We start from the raw sequence: 13,097 nt of genomic DNA, 5'->3' as shown, positions 1-13,097 counted from the left end.
AAATTGTATTGGCTAGCTTTACTCTAAGGCCCAAGTCTTCAACACCTGTTGCCTGGTAGCCAAAAAGACATCTTGCCAAAGCAGCAATCGTTTGGAATTGCCCTGGGGACTCCGATTTACAAATAGCCCTAGAAATACAAATTCAAGAGTTATATAACTTCATTCATTTCAGATTTGCTGTGAATAAAACCCTGGTATTCAAAATTCCTGCTCAATTAAATCTTATTCAGTGTTAAGGGCCAGAAAAATGGTAAATACTTTATAATATTTAAGATTTCTGTTAATTAAATATTACAAATAAAACATTAGAGATGTGAAATTGATTTTTATGAGCAACTAGAAAAGTCTATTTGGTGAAAAACATCTGAGTTAAATATCTCTCTATCAACAAGTGTTCTTTAAAGTATTTATTGGCTTCGTTGATCATTAGTAAATTCATGAAAGGCTGGAACTGCGATTGCTTATTTCCGAGGAATTAAAGAAGCAATTTCAAACCTATTGGATGAGCTGAAAACAATGCCGCAGCTCTTGAATGGTGAGCTTATTTTCCAGAGATTACGGATTGACACAATACTATTCCTCAATTCATTTATTAAACATATTTAAACCATGGCCTGCATTACTTTAAAGAAATCTATCATGCTTTAAATACTTGAGCGCTTATCTTCCTTCCATGAGAGTGTAATTAGCAAAAGGGCCCTGGGCGCTAAGGCAGATGAAATATGTTGGGAGGGGAAGGGGAGGCGAGGAGGGTGGAGCCGCCGTTCGCCTGGGGATAGTTTGCGTGTGCTAGGCTGAGAAAAGAGAAAAGGTCAACGCAGGAATCTGGTGGTTCCTGGTAATCTCAAAATGGAAGTCTTGTCTTGTCCAGATTGGGCTCTTCCAGATTGTGAATGGGGCTCTCTACCTCCTTTCTGCTTCCATCTTCCAGCGTGGCAGTGGATTTAAGAGGGAGGTGCCGGGCGGTTCCAGTGGTCCTCGCCCGCTCTCTCTGCATCCCGGCCGGAGGTCGGCTGGCCTCGCCCACCCTGGGTAAATTCCCGGAGGTCCCGCCCCTCGCTGGAGGAGAACTCCCCGGGGAGTGCAGACTGTCGTCTGCGAATGTTGACAGTCAAGGAATACGCACTTTCAGCGTCCAGGTCCCCGCGGCTTACCCACACCTATTTTTATAGCTAAGCCAAGGTCACTCTTTAATACCGGGCCAGCGCCTGAGCTGCGGCGTCGCTCTCTGCCTAGCGACGGCAGCCGGGGCGGGGAGAGGGGCCGCGGGGGCGGGGCGGGGGCCGCGGGGCGCCCCCCGGCCGGCCGAGCCCACACCTGCCCGGCGCCCGCGAGACCCGCGAGCCGGGCCGGAGGCAGGGCGGCGTCCCGGACGTCGAGGAGGGGCCGCGCGCCGCGGGCGGGCGAGCGGGGGGATTCGCGGTGGGCGCGGGCGCCGCGCGGCCGCAGAGGTTGGAGGCGCTGCGGCGCGAGTGCGTCACGCCGGCGGAGGGCACGGTGGGCTGCGGCCGGCCCGCCGACCAGGAGCCGGGTGTCCCGGGCGGCGGGCAGGCGGCCGCACTCGCCCCGGCAGCCGCGAGCGGCGCGGCCCGGGCCCGGCCGGGGGTCGCCGGGGAGCCGCCGCCGGCTCCATTCATTCCCGCGGCTCCGCCTCCTTTCCCGGGCTCCTCAGGCGGCTCCGGCGGCGCGTCCGAGGTGAGTGCGCGGCCCGTCCCGGGCGGGGGGCCCCGGGCCCAGGCCGAAGCTGCTGGGGCCGGCCTCGCGCCCCGCCGGCTTGGCCCCGCACAGCCGCGGGCAGTGACGCGGGTACGAGCTGCGGGCCTCCCCGAGGGCTCGGGCGCGGCGCAGGCCCACGCCGGCCGCCCGGGCTCGGGGCGCGCGTCCAGCTGCGGGCGACTGGCCGCCTCCTCCGAGGGGCGTGTGGGGCGCCCCCAGGTGCGTCGGCCTCCGCGCCAGCGCCACCATTTTGTGTGAGGGAATGCCTCCTTCTCCTTCCTCCGCCCGCGTCGGCCCGACCCCCAGCTGCTGCCTGCCGAGCCCGCTCCCTTCCTGCCTTCCCACCTGGAGCCTTTCCGGCCGGGTCGCTGGCCTCGGCCTGGGGGAAGCGGACCTGGTGGCGGGTGGGGGAGGGGCGGCGGAAGCGTTCCGGTTCCGCCACGCAGGTGGCCTCCATGGATGCTCTGACCGTCTCCCTTACCTGTAACCACTTTTGGATTAGGTTTTGTATAGATTCCCTTCTAAAATACAGGTCGTGGCAATTTTGTTCTAGTTCTTAGCTGCCCATTGTGCAATTTTCGAGGCCTGTGCCCTAAGAAATCAGTGGGTGAAGCTTTGGATTGTTTATGGCTCAGGGCTTTGGGTTCCATTTACTTCATTTTACTCTCACTGGCTTTTCAGCTTCTGGAAGTTGGTCTGACTGTCTTGTCTGGGGTAGATCACAATTAACCCCTTACTCTTTTGGGATATCCTTTCAAAACCTCAAACAAAACGTTCTCGTGTGAGGATTCTTGAGTGGGATAGGGACAGGTTGCTAAAAGACTACCCAAAGGAAAAGTTGTATTGTGATTCAGAACTGTTACACTTTCCGTCTTTTTCAAGGGTCATGAGAATTTGGTAGTTCTTGTTTTTAATTTATCTCCTCACAAATTTACTTAAGTTCCTAGTAGGGTATACTCTGGCCATTTGTATTTTATCACTGCATCACAGACAGGGATTAAAGCCTGGAATGGTGGCTGTTGCATAATACACACAGTTGGGCCCTGGAGGGAATTTGCCAAAATGGATCTGGGTTTGACGTGCCTTGTATATCTGCTTGCATGTACAAAAGATGTACAGGTTATCTTTGCACGCTATGTTTTGGTTTTCTCCTACAAGAGGAACCATTTTTAATTTATTATTATTTATTATGCACAAGGTTAAGTTTTTGGTATGTGGACAAGACTAAGTTTTGGGTTTTAAATCTTTGATTGTCTCTTTTGTTTTGTGGGGTGGGGGGCAATGTGGGTGTGAGCCCAGGGAATGTGGTGAGAGGAACCTGGGAAGAGTTCATTTGTGATAAGACTTTCAGCGCAAACAATGATAAAATATCAGTCTTTCATGGAAAGCTGGTAAGTTGTCATACTGGACTCCTTTGAATTTATGATGAGGATTGGTTTAGGGAACTTTGCTTATGTGAGTAGCAACATTGCCTGCTCCTTGAGTGATTATACTCTAAGATGCTTTACCTGTAGATTTTAGATTCTAACAAGTTCCAGATTAGTCTGATCTTTTAAGTAGTATTCAAATCATTACAAATTTCTTTAATAACTATATAATATACCTTAAGCAAAGACTTAACTTTGATTTGGAGAAAAAATATTTTATAATTAGATGCTTTTGAGAGTCATCTCTTTAAACTTTTATACCCTTCCACTCTAAACTTTTTCTGATTAGTTGAAGACTCTCTCACTTATTCTGTCTGAAAATAAATGATTCCGTATCATGTACCATCCCTAGTAGAAGTGTCATGCCTCTCCCTGCTGACATGTTTTTTGGGGGAGAATTAGGTGAAAGGGACCTTGGACCTTGAGAGATGAGTCTTGTTTTAAAGAATTTAAGGATAGCCTATGCACTGAGTGGACCTGTTTTAGGTCCCTGGGGATTGAGGTGGTTCCTGCCAGGAAGTTCAGCACAGAGTAAAAAGAGAAAATAAGAGCATGATTTTAGTTACTAGCTCCTCCAATGAGATGTTAGTTTTAGGTTACACCAGAGGTAGCTTTCATTTATTCAACAAACACTGAGTGTTTTATGCTGTGGAGTGCAAAAACAGACAAACTCTACTCACGATGCTTATAGTCTAGCATTGTGGATTAAAATGTTAAAAATTCCTTAATCTAAATGCACAGAGGTTTTTGCTAATATGTATTGGGAACAAATCAATTTAGTAAATTCCCTTTTAAAAAAAAGTCCAGATTGCATGTGGGGGGACCCCTGCGTTTATGGATTCAGGAGAGGAAAAAGAGGGTTCAGTTGCTGAAAGAAACTGAGAAAGGAAAGAAACTAATAAACTTGAGAGTATTGGCCAAGGAAAGAGAAACTTTACAGTAGTCAGTTGGATCTGATCTGTCATAAGGACAAGAAAGATAAAATGAAAATAATCTTTTGAATTTGGAAATTGAGAGGTTATTATTGGAGGCCTTAAGAGGGGTGATACCAGTATAGTGATAATGGAGAAGCCAATTTCAGTGAATAGCTACAGAGAAAAGTCAACTTGACTTTTTGTTGTACAATGATAAAATAATAAACTGTATTGATAAGGAATTTAGTCTATAAAGTCTTTTATACATGTTACTAATGCTTTTAATTTACATCAACCAGCTCATCATATACCAGATGAACTTATTCTCATTCTTAATAGTAGTTATTATTCAGAGGCAGTATAATTTCATAATTTAAGCCAAATAGATATGTTTGAACCTTGGCTTGTAAAAGTAGTTATAATAGAGCTTATCTCAAAATGTTAGCATAATTAAATGTGATAACATTCCTAAAGGTGAGCTACTACTAGTATCGTCATCAATGAAGTTAGAATTTTTTTTAAGTATCTAGTTCAGTATTCCTCAACTTTTTCTCCTTTTTGTTATCTTCCCCCCACAGTCATGCAGTGTACAGCACATTTTTGAGGTACATTTCAAAACAATGACTTTTTCTTTTTTAAAATTGTGATTTCTCTACCACTTGTCAGTCAGAGCTTTTGCTCTTCATGAGATAAAGTATAACCAAAATGAGTTGAGTTGGTAGAGTTCAAATTAAAACCAAGAAAATCTTTGGTTTTCATTAGTTTGGGTATTAATGTGGGGAAATGAGTGTTGTTTTGAAAAATTGAATATAATTTATATAGTCCCCCATATAGCTCTTGTGGATCCCAGAATAAGAATCTATCTTCTCGTTTTAGATTTGGATACTTCCCTGGAGGTCCAGTGATTAAGGCTCTGCACTTCCACTGTAGGGGGCATGGGTTCAATCCTTGGTCAGGGATCTACTATCCCACATGCTATGTGGTAGGACCAAAAAATAAAAGTAAAAAAAAAAATTTTTTTTTAGTATCTGGTCCTATTTTCTGTTAATTATTGCATACAAGTGGCAAATATAGCTATATTTAGCAAAAAACAAACACATGTTCAAAGTATTGATATTTAGCTTTGTAATTTAATGCATATTTAAAAGTATTTGAAATTAATTTCAAGGCTGAGGAGATTTATTGATAAAATTTTCTAGATCATTAAAAAAGAAACCGAAGTGATTCTGAATGAAGTGAAACTTTGTGAAACTGGTGAATACTAACTTTTTGTATCTGAGCAGCTTTTCAGAATGGCAACAACAACAAAAGGCGTAGTTCTATAAAATGACCCCGTGATTTTCCAATTGAATATGCAGACAATGCAGCTGAATTCCATGGACTCTTGGCTCTCCTTTCTAGAACTGGCATAAATGAAGACGGATGTCCTTGTGCCTTGGGTGGAGAGGTGTTACCCCAGTCAGAACTGGAATGTGTCCGCAGTCACTAACGGTACTCTGATGAGCTCATTAGTCCATCTGTGTTTTCAAGAGGTGTGATACGTTTGTGGATAGAATTTGCTGAAGGGAAGTTTCTTCCCTTGTAAGACTTGTTCAACAAGACTTGCCCTCACTGATTTCTCCCCAGTTCCTTTTCCTCATCTTCTGTACTGTTGTTTCCAGATCCTTTGCCGTCCTGATTGTTTTCCATTGGAGGCGTTCCAGTTTTTCAGTGTTCAGTTCAGTTCAGTCGCTCAGTCATGTCTGACTCTTTGCGACCCAGTGAACCGCAACACCGCAGGCCTCCCTGTTCATCACCCACTCCCGGAGTTTACCGAAACCCACGTCCATCGAGTTGGTGATGCCATTTCAGTGTAGTTTTCTTAAAATGTAATCCTCAGGATGGAATAAAAGACTAAATGCTCTCTGACTTATGAAGAGACCGGGGGTCCTTTTCCATTTCTGTATCTCCTAATTGTTGTTCAGTTGCTCAGTCATGTCCGACTCTTTGACCCCATGGACTGAAGCATGCCAGGCTTCCCTGTCCTTCACCATCTCCCAGAGTTTACTCAAACACATGACCACTCAGGCAGTGATGCTATCCGACCTATCTAAAGGAAAGAGTTGATTTCCTTTAGGATTGACTGGTTTGATCTCCTTGCTGTCCCAGGGACTCTCAAGAGTCTTCTCCAGCACCACAGTTTGAAAGAGTCAGTTCTTCGGCGCTCAGCCTTCTTTATGGTCCGGCTCTCACATTGGTACATGACTGCTAGAAAAACCATAGCTTTGACTAGATGGACCTTTGTCAGCAAAGTGATGTCTCTGCTTTTTAATATGCTGGGTTTGTCATAGCTTTCCTTGCAAGGGGCAAGCATCTTTTAAATTCATGGCTGCAGTCGCCATCCACAGTAATTTTGGACCCGAAGAACATAAAGTCTGTCACTGTTCCCCCATCTATTTGCCACGAAGTGATGGGACCAGATGCCATGATTTTAGTTTTTTGAATGTTGAGTTTTAAGTCAGTTTTTTCACTCCTCTTCCACTTTCATGAAGAGGCTCTTTAGTTTTTCTTCGCTTTCTGCCATAAGGGTGGTGGTATCTGCATATTTGAGGTTACTGATATTTCTCCTGGCAGTCTTGATTCCAGCTTGTGCTTCATCCAGTCCAACATTTTTCATGGTGTACTCTGCATAAAAGTTAAATAAGCGTGGTGAGAGTATACATCCTTGAGGTACACCTTTCCTAATTTTGAATGAAGCCCTATTGTGGGATCATTTTGCTTTAACTTAGAAAAAAAACACTTGCTATAATTCATATTGAGTCTAGTACCAGCTGAATCTCATTTTGTCAGCTTTTAAGTTTCCCTTTCGTTTTAAAACGGTTGACTTTGTGTTCATTGTGTCGTAAACATTTTAAAATTCTGAAGGTGGATCATAGTGATTAGAACAAGTATCTAAAATCTGAAGAGAGGATACTGCAAGATTCAAAAAAATCTAACACTTAACGAGTGACTGAACAATATGCTTGATATATGATATTTGTATGATCAGGTACATTATGGGTTATATTGACTTTTGTCTTGATCTAGGAACCTGATCAAATCCCTCTGGAGAGAGATTGCCTAGGTTTAGAGGCTAACTCTGCCACTTACCAGCTGTGTGAACTTGGGAAACTTGACCTGTTCACACTTGAGGCTCCTCATTGGAAGAATGTGTGTAAGAATAGTTAACCTCATAGAATCATTTTGAGGAATAAATGATTTATTGTGTGTAGAATGTTGAGCATAATGCCTCGTGCAAGGTAAGCAAGCAATGAATGATAGTTCTTTCATCATCAGAAAACATTTTGAGTTAGAATAAATGATTATTCATTAGATAGTACCAATCTTTTGTAAATTAAGTGCTTTTTTTCCCTGTCTTCTTTCTCTAAGTGGTCGTGCATGACCTAAGGTATTAGTTAGAAAGGACATCAGAGATCATTTGACCCATCTCTACTTTTTATATATTTGGAAAAATTATGTTTCTCTGGAGTTCTGAGCCTGGTAGAATAGATGAAGAAAAGGTAGAATAGGTAAATCACACTCTCCTGTGATAAGTATGTTAAAAGAAGTATGCATGAGGAACTTGCAAGAAACTCATGAGTTTCTCAAGTTGTCTCCCTTCATTTTTACCTATTAATCCATCCTACATGCAGTTGCTGGGTAAATTGTCTTAAACCATAGCCTTGGGTATCTCTCTTCTGCTCAGGATCTTTAAATTACCTCCTTCTGTGTGCAAAATAAAGTCCAAACTCTTTAATCTAGTGTTCTTGGCCTGTTATTTCTATCCTCAATTTATTTTCCTGGTGTACATGCCACTGCTTTTTATATACCTTAACTCTCTTGATGAATCCAACTCCTTGCTATTCTCAGCATGCTTTTGGCTTCCTTTTAGCATTCCCATCCTAGAGGGTCTCCCCTTCTATCTGCCTGTTGAGAGACCATCTATTGCTCTTCCTCTAGCCGCAGAACTTCACATGGATTTTATCTGTGGTAATTCTTTGTTCTAGCACCAGTGTGTGGTTTATTTATGCAAACTTGTTCAGTCATTCGTCATTCATTTATATAGTAATATGTATTGAAGCCAGGTGGCTCAGTAGTGAAGAATCTGCCTGCAAAGCAGGAGATGCAGGTTCAATTCCTAGGTTGGGAAGACCCCTGGAGAAGGAAATGGCAACCCACTCCAGTATTCATTGCCTGGGAAATCCCACAGACAGAGGGGCCGGTAGGCTACAGTCCTTAGGGTTGCGAAGAGTCGGACATGACCTAGTGATTAAACAACAAATATATTGAAGCCAGAGAGGAAGGCTACTACTATCTCTTTTTTTTCCCCTGAGCCTGCTGCCGGTGAAGTGTAAGAAAACAGTTTCACTTGATCTGGGTAAGCATACATACCTGAGTTTGCAGGAAGATTGTAAGAGCAGGTGTATGAGGCTGTGGCTCGCAGTGCAGAGTGGGAGAAGTCGGGAAGGGAAAGGGAATATTTAACCTGTGTTGGGCGGCTGCTTGTGTTGGCCAGCTTGAAAGTTGGCGTGGTACTCTGCAAGTAGCAGCAACCCTTGGTTACATTAGGAAATGGGGAGAGGTGGTGGTGATGGTGGTAGTGGTGATTGCGACTCAACAGAATATTTCCTAAGTTGTAAGCCAAAATTAAGTACCAAGTTTTGTTTTTGTTTTAGTATTTCCTTTAAAACGAAAATATCCATCTTCATAGTTCTAATGAGACATATCTCTGTGATATTATATGGTAAAGATATGTACAGCAATATGCATATTGTTTAGACTCCTATTTTTTAAAATTGCCTATGTCCGTGAGATTTACTATGCCAAACTCGTATTTACTTTAAGCAGTATAAAATTGGATCTGTTTCATGGTAAAGAAGCCAGATTTTTAAAAAAAAGATTGTCTAATGTTGAAGGACAAAACTTCATGGTGTATTCATTTAAATAATTCTTATTTTGCCCCTCCTGAGGTTTATAAACTGCTCCTGTGAGATTATAAACAGTGTTTAATAATCTGGGTCATGACGGGCTGGGATAGCTGACATGTTCTAGAGGCAAAGGTATTCTTTGCAGAACCACATGTGGTTGATGAGTGGAAGCTTCGGTTACAAGCACATGTCTATTTCACATATCGCCTATTAATTTATTGTTAAGCTTTTGCATATGTATCTGAGAAATATAAGTGGCTCACTCTATCTTCCTCCAAGCATATAGACAGGAGGATGAGGATTTAGCATCCATCCCTGGCTGTGGTCATTTAGTATTTGTGGTCTGACTCGTTTTGCTTAGGAGTCCCATGTCGGCCTGTCGGCCCTATAAGCCTTGCTTGTCTTCCCAAAATAGAACCTCCCAAATCACTCTTCTCCCTGGGAGGTTGGATGGAGGCATGTAACCTAAATTTTGTCAGAGTTGCATCTGAGAGAGCCTACACTGCACAGTGAGTGATTGAGGAAGGAGGCTCCATGTGGAATCTCCTTTCTTCCCTTGGCTCTTCCTCCTTCACCAGGAATATCTACTGTTAATAATATAATGTGACCCCTTCCAGATCATTTTCTGTATAAAATATAAATATATACCAATATTTTTCATAAATTAGTTTTAAAAATACATGGAATAGGCTTTTAAAAAAAATTTGAGTTGAGCATTTTTTATGTTTGTTCTTGTTTTATGAATTGCCTGTTCATGCCACTTGCTTATTTATTTGCTTAGTTTAAAAACTTTTGTATTAAGGAAGCTGATTCTTATGGATCATATTGGTTATATAAAGTTTGCCCCTGAGTTTTTGATGTAAATTTTTTTCATGTAAAACTTTTAATGTATTATTAGTTTTTACTTTGAACTTTATTCCTTCTTCAGAGGTCCTTTTCCTCTCTCTGCTCAGCTGATTTGCTTATGGCCACACAGCTAGTCTGGTGGCCTAGATGGTAAAGAATCCACCTGCAGTGCAAGAGGCACAGGTTCGATCCCTGGGTCGGGAAGATCCTCTGGAGAAGGAAACGACAATCCACCACAGCATTCTCGCCTGGAGAATTCCATGGACGGAGGAGCCCAGTGGGCCACAGTCCATGAGGTCGCAAGGAGTCGGACACGACTGAGCGACCAACACTTTCACTTTCACCCAGCTATTAATCCTGGCAGTTTTGGCTTGAGAACACACTCCCTTAACTCTTATTCTACACATTCTGCCTTTCAAGTGCATCAGCTTCTATGCCATGTGACTGGATGTTGCTTTTGTAAGTCCTGAAACATGCCAAGTACCCATTGCCTTCATATTTAAATGATTTCTTAGATGTAGGACCATTTTTTCTAGAAATGAAGAAGGAATTAAACTGTTAGAAGGCTGATAAGATTTCTGTTGGTATGTGTGAGCAGTCTTACACCGACTTAGGATCCCAATGTGCTTTCTGGCCTGGTATGGTGACTAAAAGGATCAGTCTCATAGCCAGACTGCCTGGGGTCAAATCCTAGCTTTGCTGCTTATTATAGGTTGGGCAGTTGGTAAAGAATCTGCCTGTAATGCAAAAAGACTTGAGATGTGGGTTGGGAAGATCCCCTGGAGAAGGAAATGGCAACCCACTCCAGTATTCTTGCCTGGGAGATTCCATGGACAGAGGAGCCTGGTGGCTACAGTGAACGCAGCTGCAGAGAGTCAGACAGGGATTGAGTCTGCACATACAGAAGTAGTGTGCCTTGGACAGGTTACACTGTTGCTGTGTGTTTTAGCTTCCTCATCTGACAAATGAGATGATTATATCCCTGGCTTCATGGGCTGGGGATAAAAACTCTCTCAGGGATACATGTGAAATGTTTAAAATAGAATCAGGTGCATAGTCCATGTTGGCTCAGTGATTATTACTTCAAAAGTTGATTTTTGTTCTCTACTTGAAATAAAAAAGGTAACAAATATAAACCACGTTTGTAGGACTTCCCTGTAGCTCAGACAGTAAAGAATCTGCCTGCAACATAGGAGACCCGGGTTTGATCTCTGGGTCCATAAGATCCCCTGGAGAAGGTAATGGCAACCCACTCCAGTATTCTTGCCTGGAGAATCCCATGGACAGAGGAGCCTGGCAGACTACAGTCCATGGGATCACAAAGAGTTGGACAGGACTGACATTACTACTACTGTGAACCACATTTAACTTCCTGTCCCATCACCCATACATTTATAGGCATCTTTACCTATATATGTAGGACTTCCCTGGTGGCTCAGACGATAAAGCATCTGTCTACAATGAGGGGTTCGATCCCTGGGTCAGGAAGATCACCTGGAGAAGGAAATGGCACCCCACTCGAGTACTATTGCCTGGAAAATCCCATGGATGGAGAAGCCTGATGGATTACAGTCCATGGGGTCACAAAGAGTTGGCCATGACTGAGCGACTTCACTTTCGCTTTGGCTACTTATATATAATCAAATCTTTTTCCTCTCTCAGAGGATAGAAAAGGATTTCTGAGCATTGTTGAGCCCACCTAAATGTTGATAACTGTAGCAGTCTGTTCAGTGGTTTCATTTTTGTCACACTCAAAAACTCAGTTCTAGGAGTGGAGAAAGAGTCATCTTGGACTTAGGGCCTTATGAAGGATAGGAGGATAGAAGGATAAAGGTGAGTAGAATAGAAGTTGAGCTGATGTGATACAGGGCCTAGGTTAGTCAGAGAAGGGTATGGTGGTGGGGAGAAAAGAGACAAAGGGAGAATCACAGTGAGGTCTAGAAACAGGCCTTTTGTGTAAAAGGTTGAGAGCCATCACAGATTTTATGTTACTTGGATACCTAACCTATTTTCGGTCTTGGGGAAGCAATCAGCAGAGGTAGGATCAAGGCTTGGACTGGTTGAGATAATTATTTTTTTTTCTAAGAACTCTTTCAGCTCTAAAATCTCCATGATTCTTTGGATCTTCTCCTCCTCCTAAAGCCCCCAATAATAGCGACCCTCTTGAAGTAACTTAGGAACTCAAGTTAAAAATATGTATTTTTTCCTGCTTTAAGAATATATATATTTGATGGGAGGGAGTCAGGGAGGGGATATATGTTAAAAAAATAAATTAAAAAAGGTTCTGATATGCAGGAAATAAAATAAGAGAACACTAAATAATCATACAAAAAGTTCCACATACTTTCAAAGAGGATTCTTATTTTCAGGTATATTTTTAATAATTTGGAAATTATAATGTATAGCCTCAGAGTGCTAATAAAATATTATAGAATAAAAAATATACTTGATATCCAGTAATTAACCTTAAAAAGGAGGGGAAATCACAGTAATGATTTGATTTTTAGCTCTTTCTCATAGTTTGTTTCTTAAAGAACATTCATTCTTGCAAACAGTTACATAATTTTTCAGGAAAAGGGGATGGAAGTATTAAAAGATGGGTATAAAATAGCTGGTGGGCCTCTTGTGTTCTTATGTAAGAGGTGTATTATGTTTTTATACAGGTTATCCAGGATTAATGAGCATGCCATTTACTTAATTTATAAATTAATTTGGACATTTTCTACACTTCATTGTCCATTCTGCATAAAATTTTTGATGAGTTAGTTTGCTTAAGGGGACATTAAGCTTTCTCATTCATGTAGAATCTAGTTAGGCCTTTGGTTCATCTCATGGGCAGAGCATAAAGTACTTGACACAATTTGATCTGACAGCTTTACAGTTATATAACATTGGACAGAAGCTTAAAAACAACAAAAACAGAGAGAGAAGTCACTGATGTTTTTCATAGCAAGCTATATTTCTCTCTAAAACCTTCTTAACCTTCTCTGTCTCCCTAAACCTAGCAGAACCAGCTTAAGGCTAGCAATTTACACGGTCTTAAGCTAACCGCTATCTTTTAAAATAAACAATTACAAATATTTAGAGGTGAAAAGGTCCTTAGGATTATCCCGTCTAGTTGCATCACGTTACCAATGAGAATACAGAAGGCTTAAGATGGTAAGTAACTTGCCTAGGGCCACGAAGCTGGCTAGTGGCACAGCTGACCTGGGCATCGGCACAGGGTTCCAATACAAGTACTCTTTCTG

The 13,097-nt window shown here is 42.5% G+C and overlaps 1 protein-coding gene across 3 annotated transcripts in view; it reads left to right on the top strand.

Moving 5' to 3' along the window:
- The first annotated feature begins 1,557 nt into the window (after positions 1 to 1,557).
- FAM169A (family with sequence similarity 169 member A) overlaps positions 1,558 to 13,097 on the top strand; it is a 65,259-nt gene continuing 53,719 nt past the window's right edge. For all 3 annotated transcript variants that reach the window (XM_065905467.1, XM_065905466.1, XM_065905465.1), the window contains exon 1: positions 1,558 to 1,695. The gene's annotated coding sequence lies outside the window, so the exon portion shown is untranslated. The remainder of the gene's footprint in view (positions 1,696 to 13,097) is intronic.

This window comes from Muntiacus reevesi, chromosome 14, assembly GCF_963930625.1.
Source record: "Muntiacus reevesi chromosome 14, mMunRee1.1, whole genome shotgun sequence".
NCBI classification, from domain to species: domain Eukaryota; kingdom Metazoa; phylum Chordata; class Mammalia; order Artiodactyla; family Cervidae; genus Muntiacus; species Muntiacus reevesi.
This window is presented reverse-complemented; position numbering and strand designations above follow the sequence as displayed.